Source organism: Dendrobates tinctorius, unplaced genomic scaffold, assembly GCF_039654945.1.
Source record: "Dendrobates tinctorius isolate UK_male_01 unplaced genomic scaffold, ASM3965494v1 ptg000095l, whole genome shotgun sequence".
Lineage (NCBI taxonomy): Eukaryota > Metazoa > Chordata > Amphibia > Anura > Dendrobatidae > Dendrobates > Dendrobates tinctorius.
The window spans coordinates 18,918,100-18,935,813 of NW_027361763.1; the positions used below are offsets into that span (position 1 = coordinate 18,918,100).

General features: G+C 48.7%; 1 long non-coding RNA gene across 1 annotated transcript; it reads right to left on the minus strand.

The window, feature by feature from the left end:
- Positions 1 to 10,006: 10,006 nt before the first annotated feature.
- Positions 10,007 to 17,591, minus strand: LOC141098781 (uncharacterized). Its single transcript, XR_012234355.1, has 3 exons — positions 17,459 to 17,591; positions 17,226 to 17,379; positions 10,007 to 12,613 (listed from the first exon to the last, which is right to left on the minus strand). It is a non-coding gene; the product is annotated as an uncharacterized lncRNA (long non-coding RNA).
- Positions 17,592 to 17,714: the final 123 nt, after the last annotated feature.

Below are 17,714 nucleotides of genomic sequence, written 5' to 3' on the forward strand. Positions count from 1 at the left end.
CGTGCCTTTGCCTACCATCTTGCATGTACCATGTCTTGGACCTTGGCGTGTCTCCTTGCACGCACTCCACCTTGGACTCTGGCGTGTTTCCTAGCACGCACCTTGTCTTGGAATCTAGCGTGTCCTAGCACGCATCCTTCCTAGGAACTCTGGTGTGATCCCTAACACGTACCCTGCCCTGGACCCTGGTATGTTTTCTGCACGTGTTATGTCTGGAACATTTGGTGTGCCCTTGCACGCACCTTGCCGTGTTTCACCATTTGTACCCTGCACCTGATTCCTGTTTATGCCTTGCACCTTAATAAAGTGTGTAAACACATTTTGCAGATGAAACCCTGTGACTTCGCTTTGTGTTTCGTATCCTGTCCGTCCTGTTGCCAGACACTCAATAGTGTCTTCCTGAGCCGGCCGTCTGGTCCAGCTGCTGTGGTGGCTCACCCCCTTGGTCTTGCCCCTGACACTCCCTGTATAGGGGGTGGGTTCTCACTAGGTCAGCTCGCCCTAGGTGGGTGGGTGCCACGGCCCAGAGGGTCCACTCTAGAAAGGAAAATGACTCAGTGTAAGCTGACGCTCGTCACACCCAGGAATGGGACAATTGACATTGGCGCATGGACTTATCATCATAGGACTCTTTTTGAGCATTTGGTTTTTGTAAAATTTATTTTTTTTGAATCTTGTACACCTATAATTGTTTATGTTGTTTACATATTTTTCTTCAGCCCAGGAGTGCTGAATTGCATTAGGGGGGAGTGTGGCGCCCCCAGGAGTATGGGGGAGATAGAAGGCTACGGCTGTCTGCCATGCGAGTGGAGTGTGGATAACATCAGAAAGGAGGAACTCCAGTGTAACTCAGTACTGGGAGTACTTCATAGAGAGCGCTAGTAAGGAGACTGCACAACCCATCTGCCAGAGTGATTCCTGATTTGCTTCCAGGCTAACCAGCTCCTGTGCCATCTGTACTCAGGACCCTGGACTGCATTTGCCAAGTAAAGGTAAAGAAACTGCAAACTATTGTGTCCTTGCCTTCTTGCTGCAACCTCCCTGGCACTGCTACATCTCTGTGCCTGACACTGCACCTTCCTTCCCAACACCCACCTACACTGCCCTGGGACTACAGCCCTGCCTGTGGAGGACTATAACATCATTGCTGCACCACACCATCTGTCCCAGAGGATCTGTCTGCAGCGTCAGCTTAACATTTGCCGAACACCACAGGTGGCGTCACGAATCATCTATTCATAAATTTTATTCCATCACTTCACTCCCTTACATGGACACCCAGGGCCACAGACCGGGTCACCGCTACTGTGACACTTCCCTGTGAAATACCGGCCCGGTACTGTGTACCCCACTGCCCTGGGGGGCGATCCAGATAGGTTAGGTGAGTGTTGACAGCAGGGGAAAGGGGCTGGAGGAGATGTGATGGAATGGGGTCACTGGTGCAAGTGGTAGGGCTAGAAGATGCAAGGAGCCTGATTACTTCTTCTTTTACTGGTAACGGGCTGTCCTCAGCTGTAAACAACGGTAAAACACAATAACAAACCATGGGTAATAGTGTTAGATTCAACTTATCAGTCTCTGTCGTCCGGAGGGAGGTGGTTGGAAGATCCCACGATGGCTCTGCGATTGGCACGTCACAACGAGGAAGCAGTCCTGAATGTAGCGGAGGCACTGTCTCTTTGCGGAGGCGAAGAGTTTTGAAACTTTCCGTGGTCCACTCTGTGTCCAGGTACTTGTAGTTGCTGTTCCAGGGGAGGAGGAGGAATCCGGTATCACGGCCGCAGCCACGGCTGAGGCTATGGAGTCTCTCACAGGGGCTGCGCTGCACAAGCTGTTGTAAGGGAGTGAAGCACAAGAAGAATCAGAAGGGGGTTACCTCCTCTGCTCCGTGCCCGGAACCACATAGCCGGGCAGCATGGTTGTCGGGGGCAAGACTTTTAGACCTAGACCGGCTACATCATGTGTCTGTGAGAAGCAGTGGGGAAGGAGAAGGGGTGCTGGACAGGAAGCAGTGCGGACAGAGGGCGTGAAAAGAGAGCGCGCGTGAGTCAGAGCAGCGTGTGCAGCAGAGAGAGCAGGTCGCAGCCGCGCGCAACAGAAGAGAGAGAACTCCGGGTCAGAGGGCTAAGACAGGAGGACGTGACATAGAAACTGCTGTCTGTGAGTATGTGGACTCGGAGTCCCCATTGACCAGAGGAGAACGTCATCCTGATCGTGCAGTTACGGTGACCCGCGCACGCAGCCCCGGTATCCACGGTGACCGGTCAGAGCCCCTGATTCCTTGTGAGAGACTTAACAAGATACGGTACATCATTCCTGCAGAGAGACTGTTAGTTTGAAAGCAGAGACTCAGAGCAGGGGAGACCCAGTTTGCCCAGTGTCTCCCCTGCCTCCCGCTTTAACCCCTGAAGCCCCGGTTACCTACCACAGAGACTACAGAGCTTAGAGAGACTACAGAGACTACAAGTGCCGCTGTTGACGGCGCCTATGTTGGAGAAGATGACCCTACAATCAAGATTTCATCAGACTGATAAGTTGCAAGAATACCCGTTTATTGCCGTTATTCTGCTTGACTGTTTGATAACTTTGTCTAGTTTTCATATACCGTTAAATCACCATTACCTGTTCAGTTTAACCCCCACTGTTTTCTCCCTGCGAGGAGATTCTGACCCCTGTAAATAAACCCTTTAACTTTTGGTCTGTCTCTGTCCCGTGGTGACATACTCAGCACCTGCACATCATTACACTGTCAGCGGGTAAGTGTCACACAGTGCGGTCAGGGATTCTTGCCTGTGATCACGTCCGGGCGTTGTTCCCCCGGGGTATGCAGTCACTAATGCTGACGCTTGGCGCAGGGAAGGGTGAACTGGAACGCAGTCTGCAGTCTGCCAGGTTTACCGCAGGGAGGGAGCTAACCTTCACCTGCAGTCCCTTCTGTCTTCCCGCAAAAAGCCCCTTTGTTCCCGCGCTCCGCCCCTTTTTTCACAGACCCGCCCTTAGCAGCAGGGGTTACAGGTCTGTCCCGGTCAGATACCCCGTCCCCCTGCAACATTAGTGGCAATCCCATTGGTTCCGGCCCAGAGACACTGTTATCTTTACTGTTCAGGTCCTTCCTCCCACAGTACATTGAACAATATATTCCTGTTTATATAATTGTTTTGCTATTCATCCTGTGAATTCTGTGTCTGTATAATCTGCCTCTAACAACAATCTCTTATTCACATTATTCTGATAAGAAAATAAAAGTAGATTATTGAGCTGCCTGTGTCTCTGCTGCTGCATGTAGTTCACCTACTTACATTTCTACCAATCGATGGACACTTTAATTGAAACCAAGCGGCCCCTCTCGCTGTTGATCCTGACCCCTCAAGCACATTACTTTTTAAAATTTTGCTGGTATTTTTTGGAGAAATAAAGCGGGGGGGGGGTTACTTTAGCAGTCCTTTTACCTCAGTCTCTGACCCATTCTTTCACTCTGTTCATCAGGGTGAGGGTGTGGCGCCGTCTGCTTCATCTGCCTAGGGCCCCAAAATACCTTGTCCTGGCCCTGCTTGGGGGTCATTATTACAGAAAGGGGTAAGAATGAGGGACATTATTACAGAAAGCAACCAGGATGGGCGACATTATTACAGAGAAGGGTCAGAACCAGAGAAGAGCAAATTTGTTCGGATTTAGTTCCGAATACGATCGGATTTGAATATTGTTTTTGCAATATTCGTCAAACACAGCCGAGTCAATGGGAGTAGAAATAACCAAACATGTTCGGAACTGATCATAACACATACATTCTGCCCGAATAGTGTTCGAATATGACCTGAATATGTCAAAATCAGATTCGGGGCCAAAATCCAATCAAATTCACTCATCTCTAGTCAGAAAGGGCGACGTTATTACAGAAAGCGGCCAGGGCGGAAGACATTATTACAGAGAGGGGCCAGGACGGGGGACATTATTACAGAGAGGGGCCAGGACTGGGGACATTATTACAGAGAGGGGCCAGGACGGGGGACATTATTAAAGAGAGGGACCAGTACGGGGGACATTATTACAGAGAGGGGCCAGGACAGAGGACATTATTACAGAGAGGGGCCAGTACGGGGGACATTATTACAAAGAGGGGCCGGGACTGGGGACATTATTATACAAAGGAACCAGAACGGGGAACATTATTACAGAAAGCGGCCAGGACGGGGGACATTATTACAGAAAGAGGCCAGGACGAGGGACGTTACTACAGAAAGGGGCCAGGACGAGGGACGTTATTACAGAAAGCGGCCAGGACGGGGGACATTATTACAGAGAGGGGCCGGGACGGGGGACATTATTACAGAAAGCGGCCAGGACGGGGGACATTATTACAGAGAGGGGCCGGGACGGGGGACATTATTACAGAGAGGGGCCGGGACGGGGGACATTATTACAGAGAGGGGCCAGGACGGGGGACATTATTACAGAGAGGAGCCAGTACGGGGGACATTATTACAGAGAGGGGCCAGGATGGGGGACATTATTAGAGAGGAGCCAGGACAGGGGACATTATTACAGAAAGAGGCCAGGACGAGGGGCGTTACTACAGAAAGGGGCCAGGATGAGGGACATTATTACAGAAAGGGTTCAGAACAGGGGACATTATTACAGAAAGCGGCCAGGTCGGGGGACATTATTACAGAAAGGGGCCATGATGAGGGACATTACTACAGAAAGGGGCCAAGATGAGGGAAATTATTACAGAAAGGGGCCAGGACGAGGGACATTATTACAGAAAGGGGCCAGGATGAGGGACATTATTACAGAAAGTGGTCAGAACTGGGGACATTATTACAGAAAGCAGCCAGGACGGGGGACATTATTACAGAAAGTGGTCAGAACTGGGGAACATTATTACAGAAAGGGGCCAAGATGAGGGACATTATTACAGAAAGGGGCCAGGATGAGGGACATTATTACAGAAAGTTGTCAGAACTGGGGACATTATTACAGAAAGCAGCCAAGATGAGGGACATTATTACAGAAAGCGGCCAGGACGGGGGACATTATTACAAAAAGGGGCCATGATGAGGGACATTATTACAGAAAGTGGTCAGAACTGGGGACATTATTACAGAAAGCGGCCAGGACGGGGGACATTATTACAGAAAGGGGCCAGGACGTGGAACATTATTACAGAAAGTGTGGTCAGAACTGGGGACATTATTACAGAAAGGGAACATTACGGAACACATTATTAAATGGAGGTTGAACACTTGTGTCTATACATACATTATATATAGATTGCTACAAGGCTCTGTACATCTGACTAGCATGCAGGTGGAGGCCCAGATCCAAATTTTACATCTGGACCCAGTAGACCCTAGTTACACCACCGGTTCCATCTACAGCTTCTCATCAGGTCGTAGTGAGATGGACTCTGCTGGACACATTACTAAGCAGGTGGCCTGCAGTACATAATGCAGACTCAGGGAGAACCTGAGAGTTTGGAATCCGCACCGACGATCACTACAGAATCTGCCATGATTACATGCGATTAGATGTTCCTTTCCCAAACCCTCTCTGTTCCTACTGACCCAGTTTGTCTGAATCGTTGGGATTAGGAATATGTTGCATAGAAAAGAATAATCTTCAGCAATAAAGGGACATTAAAGCCCCATAATCCTGTTACGTGGTAATACTCGTATTCTTCTCCAGGGGATGATTGGACTGAGAAGAAATCTAGCTCAGATGTCATTATTACTCCAACTGGCGAGTATGTGGCGGAAGGAGAACAAACAGCACAGAATGTGCCGCCGCTGCCGCGAGTTCTCGCCTTGGTAACCGTCTGTGTTCTGCAACGGCAAGAAAAAAAACACGATCTGTGTCATGGATGCTGGACTACTGTGCAGAGAAGTGGGCTAGCAGTCGTCAGCATAGGCATAAACACTTTTTTCTTTGCTTAAATGCATGCATTTAGGGCAAAAATTAATTTTTGCATATGGGTTTCATTGAAAATTTTGTACCGTTTTGCCTTTTACGGGCTCTTTGTTTCCCAGCACATGAGTGAACTGAGAATGTGTCAGTGAGCTATATCTGAAGGGGAGTTTGTGACATTTTTATTTGCCTTTCTCTTAACTTCTCAGTGTTGGTTTATGACAACAAAATGCATGAATGATGAGCTGTACATAGATGTGGCCGTAATTCAGCGAAAAGCTCAGAACAAGCTACAAACTCTATAAGAACGAGCTCACTGACAGATTCTTCCTTCACTTATTCTGCGGCCAGCAACGTGTCAGGAATCAGTAAAAGCTGAAATTTTAATAAAACCCAATTGCAAAAGTTATTATTACCCCCAAAATATCTGCATTTAAGCAAAATAAAGAATAAAATACAATAAAATTGTTCCCAAAGTCACCTGGCCGGGGCAGAGAGACTTGGTGCCCATATTGCACCAGATACCTAATTTAGGAGGGTGTCAAATCAAGCAACTGCCTGAGGTCTGATCCACTATCAGCCCTTTCTTTCAGCCTTATATGGCGGCATTTGTTATGCATGCGCTATATGGGAGTTTTCTGTAGGAACTATATGGCGATATTATGTGGACATTTCATTTGGCCATATATGGCCTCTTTCACACATCAGGTTTTCGCCTTCAGGCGCGATCCGGCGCTTTTGACAGAAACCGGATCCGGCGAAATGCAATGCCGGATCCGGTTTCCCCCCCATTGACTTGCATTTGCGCCGGATGGCCATGCGTTTCATCCGGTTTTCGCCGGATCCGGCAATGTTTCGCAATGTGTCGCGATCCGGCGTCTGGAAAAAACGTCTACTGTAACGTTTTTTGTCTCCGGCGAAAAAGCCGGACACGCCGGATCTGGCGCGTCCGGCTTTTCCACACAATGAAAGCCTATGAGCGCCGCAATGCGCCGGATCCGGCGAAAGCCGGATCCGGTTTTTTTGGTCTGAGCATGCTCAGTAGCTCTGCCCACAAGACATATATAAAAGCAAGACAGTGGGACCCACAGCCACACCCAACATGCCACCCAAGAAAGCAACCAAGCGCAGCAGGAGAAGGCAGGAGACCACTGCAGCACCATCAGCACCACCACCACCCCAAATGGAGCAGCATGCTGAACAACGGGAGGGGAGTCCAGCAGCAGATGAGAGACGGTAATTATCAAATCCCCCATTCCTCCAAACTAGGGCCATGGAATATCAAGATATTCATTGGCCCTTTGTTTCTCTTTATTCAACAGCCGCCAAAGAGATGCAGCAGCAGCAGCAGAAATGGCATCACTAGCAGCAGCAATACCCACAGCCATGGAGTCTGGCCATCAACAGGACAGCACATCTTCTTCTGGGAGCCCTCCCTCGCATCGTCAGCGTTTGACGGTAAGTTTTTATTTCCAAAATCCATCATCTCTGTAATATATGTCTATTCATTGCCTTTTATTTCAAAACAGGAATCACAAGATGAAGAGGAGCTCCCAGAAGAAGAAGGAACGGGTGGACAGACACCTGGAGTGGGCTCACAATTCGTAAGTTTTTTGCATCAAACGCAGAAACACAACATCACACTACACACAACACATAGAAAACAATGTTCTGCAGACCACACACAGCAAACAAATGCCTACATCCAAAGACATAACATTTTTTGTTTTCTTCTCTAGTCTTCCCAATCTGGTGCTCGGCCAAGAGGTCCTCGCAGTGCCTCCCAGGGTCGTCGGCGACAGCAATGCGGCGGTCACCAGCGTGTAAGTATAAATATTTTTGCTTTGTTTTTTTGCACTTTTTATTTCATTTCTTTTGTGGAGGCTAATTATGTTATTTTTGTCTTTTTCTTTAACAGCCTTCACAGCGTGCTCCCGACTCTGACGGTGAGGATGGAGGGATTGATGTGGACCGCCTCATCGATCTCGTCAGAGAAAGGGAGCCGCTCTGGAATATGGCTGACCGCCGCCACGCTGACCTGATCGTTACCCGACGACTCTGGGAGGAAATCTGTTCGCTCCTTGTGGGCCGCTGGGAGGACCTCGAAGCTCGGGCCCAGATTACAGAGCGTAAGTATATACAGTACCGGTTGCTTGATGTAAACCAGTGTTTCCCGAACTCCAGTCCTCGTGGTCCCCACGGATCATGTGTTCAGGATTTCTATTTACTATGGAAATCCTGAAAACATGACCCCTGGGGACCATGAGGACTGGAGTTTGGGAAACACTGATGTTGTATACTAACCACTTTGTCCTTTCTCGTTTCAGGGAACAGAATTGTGAATCGGTGGCGGTCTGTGAGGGATCGTTTCAAGAAGGAGTTCAATAAAGAGATGCGGGCCCCGAGTGGATCTGGAGGACGCAGGAGCAAGTACAAGTACGCACAAGCCCTGTCGTTCCTCCGGGAAACAATGGTCACTAGAAGGTAAATATTACACACCACATGTGAAAAAAAATGTTAGATGTAAATTTTTTTTTCAGCCAGGGCCATACCATGTCACTATTTTAATTGTTTTTTTTTTCTCTTTATTCCACAGCACGGTGAGCAGCACTCGGGAGCCTGCACGATTGGCCCCTTCTGAGGCGATCCCTGAGGAGACCGGCACCGAGGGACACTTCGACCGCCCCGGTACATCTGCACCTTCCCAGCCTTCCCACACATTCGACCCATCTGTCCCATCCACCAGCACAGGAGCATCGTGGCCGCCTACATTACATGAAGCTGCTGGTGAGGAGATCGCTTTCCCTTTACCCCACCCTTCTGCCCCTGCCACCTCTAGTACACCTGCGGGTACTGGGCGGCAGCGGCAGAGGGGTCAGGAAAAGACTTATGCGCCAGAGTTCTTGCATCTGAATGCATCTTTCCAGAACTGTCTAAAAGTCTTGTCAGAGCAAATCTCCGCAGGCTTTCAGCAGATCAACTCCAGCATTCTGGAGGTGAAGACACTTCTGCAAACCATGCATTCAGAAGCAAGATCTTCGCCAAACCACACCTTTTTCAGGTCTGTTGTGGAGCGCATGGAAACACTCTCTCCTGCCCAGCAGATGCATGTAATGCATTCATGCCACGCTGCTCTCCAGCAAGTTACCTCCCAACCTCCTCCTCCCACCACAGTAGTTCCTCCACCTGCACCCCCTCCAGCCACTTTCCATCCTCCCCCTCCTATTACATCTGCACCCCCTCCAGCCACTTTCCATCCTCCCCCTCCTATTACATCTGCACCCCCTCCAGCCACTTTCCATCCTCCCCCTCCTATTACATCTGCACCCCCTCCAGCCACTTTCCATCCTCCCCCTCCTATTACATACCAGCAACCTCCCCAGTACCAGTCATCTCCCCTCTTCCAGCAACCTGCCCCGTACCAAACTCCTTCCCCATACAACTTTCCATCAACATCATCTGCTCCTACAGTCCCTGCCCAACCCTCCACTCCACCACCCACCACCTCTTCTGCCTCCCACATGTCCACCCATTCTGTAGCTTTTTCCACACCTTCACCTCTAACTGTTCCTTCCCCACCACGATCCCAGTCCTCTCTCCACACACCCAGTGTCGAAGTGTCCCGCAGCCCCTCCAGCAGTATTTCCACCACACAGTACACAGATTTGTAATCTTTTTTTGTTGTAATAAAAATGCCCATTGGGTTTAAAACCTTTATTAAAAAAGTTTTTTGCACTTTAAAAACATAAAAAAAAAAAAAAATTTAAATAAAAGTTAAATTATTGTTTACACTGGTTGTCTGTCATTTCTTTCTGCGGCGAACTATGTTTTAAAAAAAGGTTAAATACAGGGTATTTCAAAGGTAAAAAGGTATTCAAAACCAGGTATATAACTGTGGGTAAATTTTAGCTTTTTGCCACAGTTGTGTTCCTGGTTGTGTTTGAAGCAAAGTATTTCACCTGAAAAGTTGTGTTTATTGTTGGTGATTTCCTAACAATGTACACAACTTTTGTTAAAAGGTGAAATACTTTGCATAAAACACAACCAGGTACACACCTGTGGCCTAAAGCTAAAAATAGTAAGACCATGACAAGATAGCCAACTTTGGTTGGCAAAGGTATATACTGTTGGTCCAGAAGGTACACAAGTTTGGTTAGGGCACAAATCTTTCACACTCTGTCATCCTGCCAGTGTACTCTGCCTTGAGGTGACATAAAGTATAGTGGAAAATTGTCCCTGAAACCGTCACAGAACTTCTAGTGGTAATATTTCCAATGACAACATCCATCTTCGCCAGTAACTTGCTCTTCTCTCCAACCTGCACTTTCTTCTCTACAACCTGTCAAAGAAGGGCTGTAGGAACACGCTATATATAGTTTTCCAGTAGCCAATCCCGTTCGGAAGGCCACAAGGGTCAATTTTAAAAACCGGATCCGGCGTAATCCGTCGAAAAACGGATAGAAAAACGGATGAACCGGATGAGACGGATCCGGTTTTGTCTGTCAAGAAAAAGACGGATCCGGCAGAAAACCGGATCCGGCACATCAGGTTTTACTAAACATTTGCCGGATCCGGCGTTCCGGCACGACGCCGGATCGCGCCTGACGCCGAAAACCTGATGTGTGAAAGTAGCCTATGTCTTTGTTAGGAGTGCACTATATGGTATCATTACTTTGGCATTGTGTAGCGGTATTACTTTTGTATGTATGCAGTATATACTGTATAACATTCAGTGAGCGCGGGGGCCCCGTTCCACTTGTTGCACATGCTTCCCTCTAATTACTCCCGCGTCCAGTGTTTTGTTCCACCTTCTCCCACCTGCTTCTGCCATTTGCATCTTACAAGCACCGGAGCAATTTGTGAATTATAGATTTTACTCCCTGAGCGTTTCCCCGTTTCCTCCTGTTCCATGATATCCATTAGTCTAATTAGACTCGTATTCAGCCTAATTGTCCCCCGGACCGTATACCAGGAATTATTGACATCAGATTCCTCGTGAGCAGGTTCTTATAGATGGAGCGTAATTCCGCTGCCAGGCGGACGGTGTAATAGCGAGGCCGTAATTAAAGAGCGAAAGGCGACGGCTTCGGATTGAATAGCAATGAGATCAGCTTCACGTGGGAGAATAAAGGCTGCGGAATACAGGAGGATTTAATTACACCTCGTTAACGACGTCGCAGCTTTATGTAATTAATGCACATCCACCGGAAGAAATCGGAGAAGTTTCTGGATCATGAATGAGACAGAAGACCCCTTTACCTTTATCTCACCCCCAGTCTTATGGCAGTAATAACATTGCTTGTTTGAGGGGGATTAGAAAACATGGATGACTACTTCTTCTACAAACAGCGCCACCCAGGTTTACAGGTTTTGTGTGGTATTACACCTCAGCCTCATTCACAAAGGGGGTGCTGCTTATGGAAGAAACCCCTTTAAGATTCTCAGATGGCCCTTCTGGTCATGGGAGACCTACATTAGTCTTCATTGTTATGAATTTCGGGGTGTATTGGAGCTTGGGCACCACTGGGACATTGGTGGGACTTCAGGGATGAGGTTGGGAAAAATAATTTGGATGCCTCTGAGCTTTCGAGGGAAGATGTGGTTACTTTCTGGCACTTGCTGGGACTGTTCCTTCCATCGTACCTCTCGAATTTTAGCAGCATTCGTCCAGATGAGAGTGTTCGCATCGTGCACTACCAAAAATGGATTCATTATAGACACACCCCCTTTGCAGGCCCCACCCCTGCTGAGCCTATACCACACCCCTTTGCATATGTGCCACGCCCCTGAGGGTCCCGACACTTGCTTTCCAGGTAGTTTTGTGAGGTTTTGTCTGCTCCTGAGAGATTCATCAACTTCTTTTGAAGTCCTGTTGCGTTGGCGATCTCTGAGCAAAAACTCAGTCCGGACTCCTCATCTTCCCATTCCTAATTATGGCCAGGAGACTGGAGAACCTTATTTCCGTGTGCTTGGTGGCTGCCATTGTGTCTGAGCCCGGTGGGGCTGTCAGGGCTTTCCCTCAGATCCTTCCATCTCGCTGTCGCTGCTTCCTGGAGGCAGGAATTCGATATAAAAGCGTGTAGTGAAATCCACACTGACTAAACAAACAGGCCGTGTGTAGGAGCACCTGCCCGCCGTGTAATAAAGCCGCCACATGGCGCCAAGGACAGAAAACCAAACAGTGAGACTCCACCCGCAGACACCAGGCGACAGCCTCACAAGACTCCAGCCCATTTCCAGCATTTTGGTCAATGATTAGGTGTAAGGCCATGTTCACACGTTCAGTATTTGGTCAGTTTTTTACGTCAGCATTTGTAAGCCAAAACCAGGAGTGGAACAATCAGAGGAAAAGTATAATAGAAACCCGTCACCACTTCTGGATTTATCACCCACTCCTGGTTTTGGCTTACAGATACTGAGGTAAAATACTGACCAGATACTGAAGGTGTGAACCTGGCCTTAGTGTCTCTCCAGGAATAGGGGGGCAACGGGTCCGTACTAAGATCTATGGAGAGAAAAAATGGAGAATAGAGAAGGGAAATCCCATCCACTTTGCTTGCACAGTTGGGCCGTGTTCACACACAGTGTAAATGCTGCGTTGTTTTCTATGTTTAGCCATAAAAGTAGATGAGATCTGATGAAAACTCCGGACACGGACGACGCTGCGGGACTGTGCGCTGTTTGCTGCGTGTTTTCTCTTATTTGGAGCCTGAAAAAAATGCAGAAATAAAGAAAGCGCCTGTGTTAGATGCAGGATTAAAACTTCTCTGTACAAAAGAAGAAAAAGAATTAGAAATTGCGACTTCACATCTGCACCGAAAATGCATCAAATAAGAGGTAAAATAAAGGAACAAAAAGGAAATAATCAAAGCGGATAATGTGCAGATAACATGCAGCATTTACACCGCGTGTCTGATGGGGGCGCTAATGATTACACATCTGAGTAGTGAGCCCCCCGTGGAGTGACACGGACCCTCTTATTGTGCCAACATCCGGAGTCCCCATCATAGGGGACATATCACACGTCTATGACTCCCCCATCGTTACACCAGTCCAGCTCCTCTCTTCTCCTCTGTGCTCCTCTCGGCTCCTCTCTTCTCTCTGCTCCTCTCTTCTCCTCTGTGCTCCTCTCTTCTCTCTGCTCTTTTTGGGGTGTTATCGGTGATTTGTATCTAAGGCCACAGTGTGTGATACTGTCCATAGTATCTATGCCTATCTTATTGTTTAATACTATCTAGTGTATCTAAGCCTGATGTGTGTGATACTGATGAGTGTATCTAAGCCTGATGTGTGTGATATTGATGAGTGTATCTAAGCCTGATGTGTGTGATACTGATGAGTGTATCTAAGCCTGATGTGTGTGATACTGATGAGTGTATCTAAGCCTGATGTGTGTGATACTGATGAGTGTATCTAAGCCTGATGTGTGTGATATTGATGAGTGTATCTAAGCCTGATGTGGGTGATACTGATGAGTGTATCTAAGCCTGATGTGTGATACTGATGAGTGTATCTAAGCCTGATGTGTGTGATACTGATGAGTGTATCTAAGCCTGATGTGTGTGATACTGATGAGTGTATCTAAGCCTGATGTGTGTGATACTGATGAGTAGCCCGGTGATGGATGCTCACCACTTGTCCATAGTTATAAAGCAACGTGGAGACGATACAGGGTCCGTGTGGGGTGTCCTTACTTTTGCATGCGCTTGCAGCCTGTTTTCCGCCCTCCTGCGCTGCCGATCATGAGCTTTTCTGACAAATTCTACATTTCCCAACAATAAATGTAAATAGTGGGATAATTATTAATATTATAATGTGAAAACAAACATGGCAGATAATTCACCAGACGTCCCCCTCCCTGCCGGCCTCATTATTGGCTTCTGTTATGGTCAGTGCAGAATGCATGCTCATTGCCTCCCTCCCTGCTGCTGCTGAATCAGTGTCCATCTATCCTGAATGACACCTCCCCATTTTCTCCCTCCCTGCTGCTGCTGAATTTGAGTTCACCTACTCTGACTACAGCTCCCCATGGTCCCCCTCCCTGCTGCTGCTGAATCTGTGCCCACCTACCCTGACTGAAAGCTCCCATTGCCCTGCTCACTGCTGCTGAATGAGTGGCCATCTTCCCTGACTGACAGCTCCCCACTACCCCCCCTCCCTGCTGCTGCTGAATCTGTGCCAATCTACCCTCACTGAAAGCTCTTATTGCCACCTTTGCTGATGAATCTGTGCCCTGACGGAAAGCTCCCATTGCCCCCTCCATGCTGGATCAGTGTCCTCCCACCATAACTGACAGCTCCCCATTGCCCCCCCTCCCTGCTGCTGCTGAATCAGGGCCTACCTACCCTGACAGCTCCCCATTGCCCCCTCCATGCTGAATCAGTGCCCTCCTACCCTAACTGACAGCTCCCCATTGCCCCCCCTCCCTGCTGCTGCTGAATCTGTGCCCACCTACCATGACTGTGTAAGGAGGTGGCATGGACCCTCAACTGCCTTCTTCCTCCTACTCGCCGGGCACGTGTGTCCCATGCGGCACCCTGATGGTTCACCCCTGTGTTAATGTATAATGTCATGTATTAATGTTTTACCAATATATTGTGCTGTGTCTGTATGTGTTCTTGTATTGTGCAAACTGTACTGAATATGCTAACTTTTGCAGATGTGGAAATTAAGGATAGAAGGAGTTAAAAAGAGGAGCCAGTCCAGCAGTGCCTGCTTCTGCAGCAGAGCCAGGGCAGGCTTGCCCGAGGCAGGACTTGTTTCACTGCCAGGAATAGAGGGTTCCACGATCCGGGGGGGCCTTAGCTGCCAAGAACTGTCGGGCAGTGTGATTGGGACCTGGTTCGGTGGGGGAGACTGCAGATAGTTCCCCAAAATCTGGATGGAAGCCGTTGATGCTGTATACCCCGTTGAAGATGCAGGGAAAGCGCAGGAAGCATTACTTTATTTTCCTCATGTTACTTCATATTCATTAAAAGTTTCTAATGTTTGGACAGAATAGTGACGTGTGGTGTATCTGAGGACGTTTTTCCAGCATGGGGAACAACCCTGTGATAGAAGTAACTGACTGTGCTGCAGGATTGGATTTTATCTATCTTTCTATGTGCAAGGGGCCGGGGTGCTCACTGGCTGTGACTTAGTGGACTCGCCCACGACTACCACCCCGTGCCATCATGTTACAACTGAAAGCTCCAATTGCCCCTTCTGCTGCTGAACCTGTGCCCACCTACCCTGACTGAAAGCTCCCATTGCCCCGCTCCCTGCTGTATCAGTGCCCACCTGCCCTTACTGATAGTTCTCATTGGCCCTCCCTGCTGCTGCTGAATCAGTGCCCACCTACCCTGACTGACAGCTCCCCATTGCCCCTCCTCCATGCTGCTGCTGAATCTGTGCCCACCTACCCTGACTCAAAGCTCCCATTGCCCCCTCCCTGCTGCATCAGTGCCCACCTATCCTGACAGGTCTCCATTGCCCCCATCCCTGCTGCTGCTGAATCTATGCCCTCCTACCCTGACTGACAGCTCCCCATTGCCCCTCCTCCCTGCTGCGGCTGAATCTGTGCCCACAAGACCTGACAGACAGCTCCCCATTACCCCCCCCTACTGATGCTGAAACTGTGCTCACCAACCCTGACTAGCAGCTACCCATTGCCTCCCTCCCTGCTGCTGCTGAATCTGTGACCACCTACCCTGACTGACAGCTCCCCATTTCCCCCTCCCTGCTGCTGCTGAGTCTTTACACATGTCATCTGATTGACAGCTCCTCAGTGTCCCTCTTCTCTGCTGCTGCACAATCAGATCACGAAACCTTTATTGAGAGGTCTTCTGTGTTCTTTCTTCTGTTGCTAAATCCCCATATACTAGACCTGACTGACAGCTCCTCAGAGTACCTCCTCACTGTTGATGCCGAATCTCCACCTATCTAGTCTGATTGACAGCTCACCATTGTCCCACCCAGCCTGATCTCTCTTAATTCTCCTTCCATGCTGCATCTTTACACACCTAAACTGATTGACAGCTCTTCAGTGCTCTACTGTTTGCTGCTGAATTCTCATGCACCCAATCTGATTGGAAGTTGCTCATTGTCCTCCCTTCCATTTGCTGCTGAATCTCTGATCCCCAAGAGTGATTGACAGCTCCTCAATGTCCTTTCTCCCTGCATTCACCTACCCTGATTGACTACACCTTAGTTTCCCTCCTAGCTGCTGTTGATGAATATCTTACTATCTAACCTGATTGACAGCCCTTCAGTGTCCCTCCTTCCTGGTACTGTTGATGAATATCTTCCCACCTAACCTATTTGACAGCCCCTCACTGTCCCTCCTCCCTGCTGATGCTGAATCACCACCTACCTAACCTGACTGACAGCTCCTCAATGTTAGATGAAAGGAAAGGGGACACCAAGCGTAATAGGGTCTTGTCCAAGTGAGGAATACGGAATTAGATGAAATTAAGGACCTGCCTGCCCATCTGGGTTGTGTTAACCCACAATAGAGGACTCAAGATTAATCAGCTGTTGCCGCACCCTCAGATCGGGGGTCCTGTCGTGAGCTACAATTGAGCTCCTCAATGCTCTCATCCCTGCTGCTGCTCAAACTCCACTCACCTAACCTGTTAGAGAGCTTCTCGATATCTTTCCTATCTGCTGATAAATCTCGACTGAGACTGACTGGCATCTCCTCAATGTTCCTCCTCCCTGTTGCTGCGGAATCTCCACCCACCTAGAGTGAGTAACAGCTCCTCAGTGTCCAGTCTCTCTGTGCTCACATAGCCTGATTGACAAGTCTTTAGTGTCCCTCCTCTCTTCAGTTGATGAATCTCTTGCCACCTACAGTGACTGACAGCCCCTCAGTGTCCCTCCTCACTGCTGCTGCTGAATTTCCACCCATCTACAGTGACTGACAGCCCCTCAGTGTCTCTCCTCCCTGCTACTGCTGAATTTCCACCCATCTACAGTGACTGACAGCCCCTCAGTGTGCCTCCTCCCTGCTACTGCTGAATTTCCATCCACCTACAGTGACTGACAGCCCCTCAGTGTCCCTCCTCCCTGCTGCAGAATTTCTACCCACCTACAGTGACTGACAGCTCGTCGTCAGTGTCCATCCTCTTTTAGAATTCCTCCTACTTGCTGCTGCTGAATCTCCTGGTCTGAATAGCAGCTCCTCATTGATCCTCCTCCCCGCTGCTACTACATCTTCCCCATAAGCCTGATTGACATCTCCTCAGTGTACCCCTGCCTCCGCCACCTCGATCATCGTTGGCGATGGCACATGAGGCAAACAATTTGTGAAATCCTATTATTGAGGGCAAACTAGGGTGTACCTGATATGGCCCTCAATAAGGAAAGAAGCAAGAATCAGCCATCACTTCCGCCTGGGTCTGCTCATGTCGGCGCTGATAGATGGCGTGATCGCCAACCCAGATCTGCTGTGCAAGGGACCGATGTCACCCCCGAGGCTGTGCTCTCCGGTGATTCCTATGGGTAAAAAGCGTGATGCTGCAGATTACCAAAATAAGGAAAAAACAAAGGTACAAATATTCAGCACGCGCCTCACCGCAGTGACCTCTGATCGCTTCAGATTAACCCCTCAGATGCTGCAGTCAATAGTGATCGTGGTGGGGCACAGAAGAGGCCGTCTCCGCCGCTCCTCAGGCTTCTCTGTGATGGCAGATACAGGTCCCCTTTTTGGGACTAAAAAAAATGAAAAAAAAAAAACTTGAAAAAAATCTCTGAAAAAATGTAACAAATAGAAAAGAATAAAACAAAATTTTAAATACGTCCATTTTCCCATTCTGTAAATAGCATAAAAA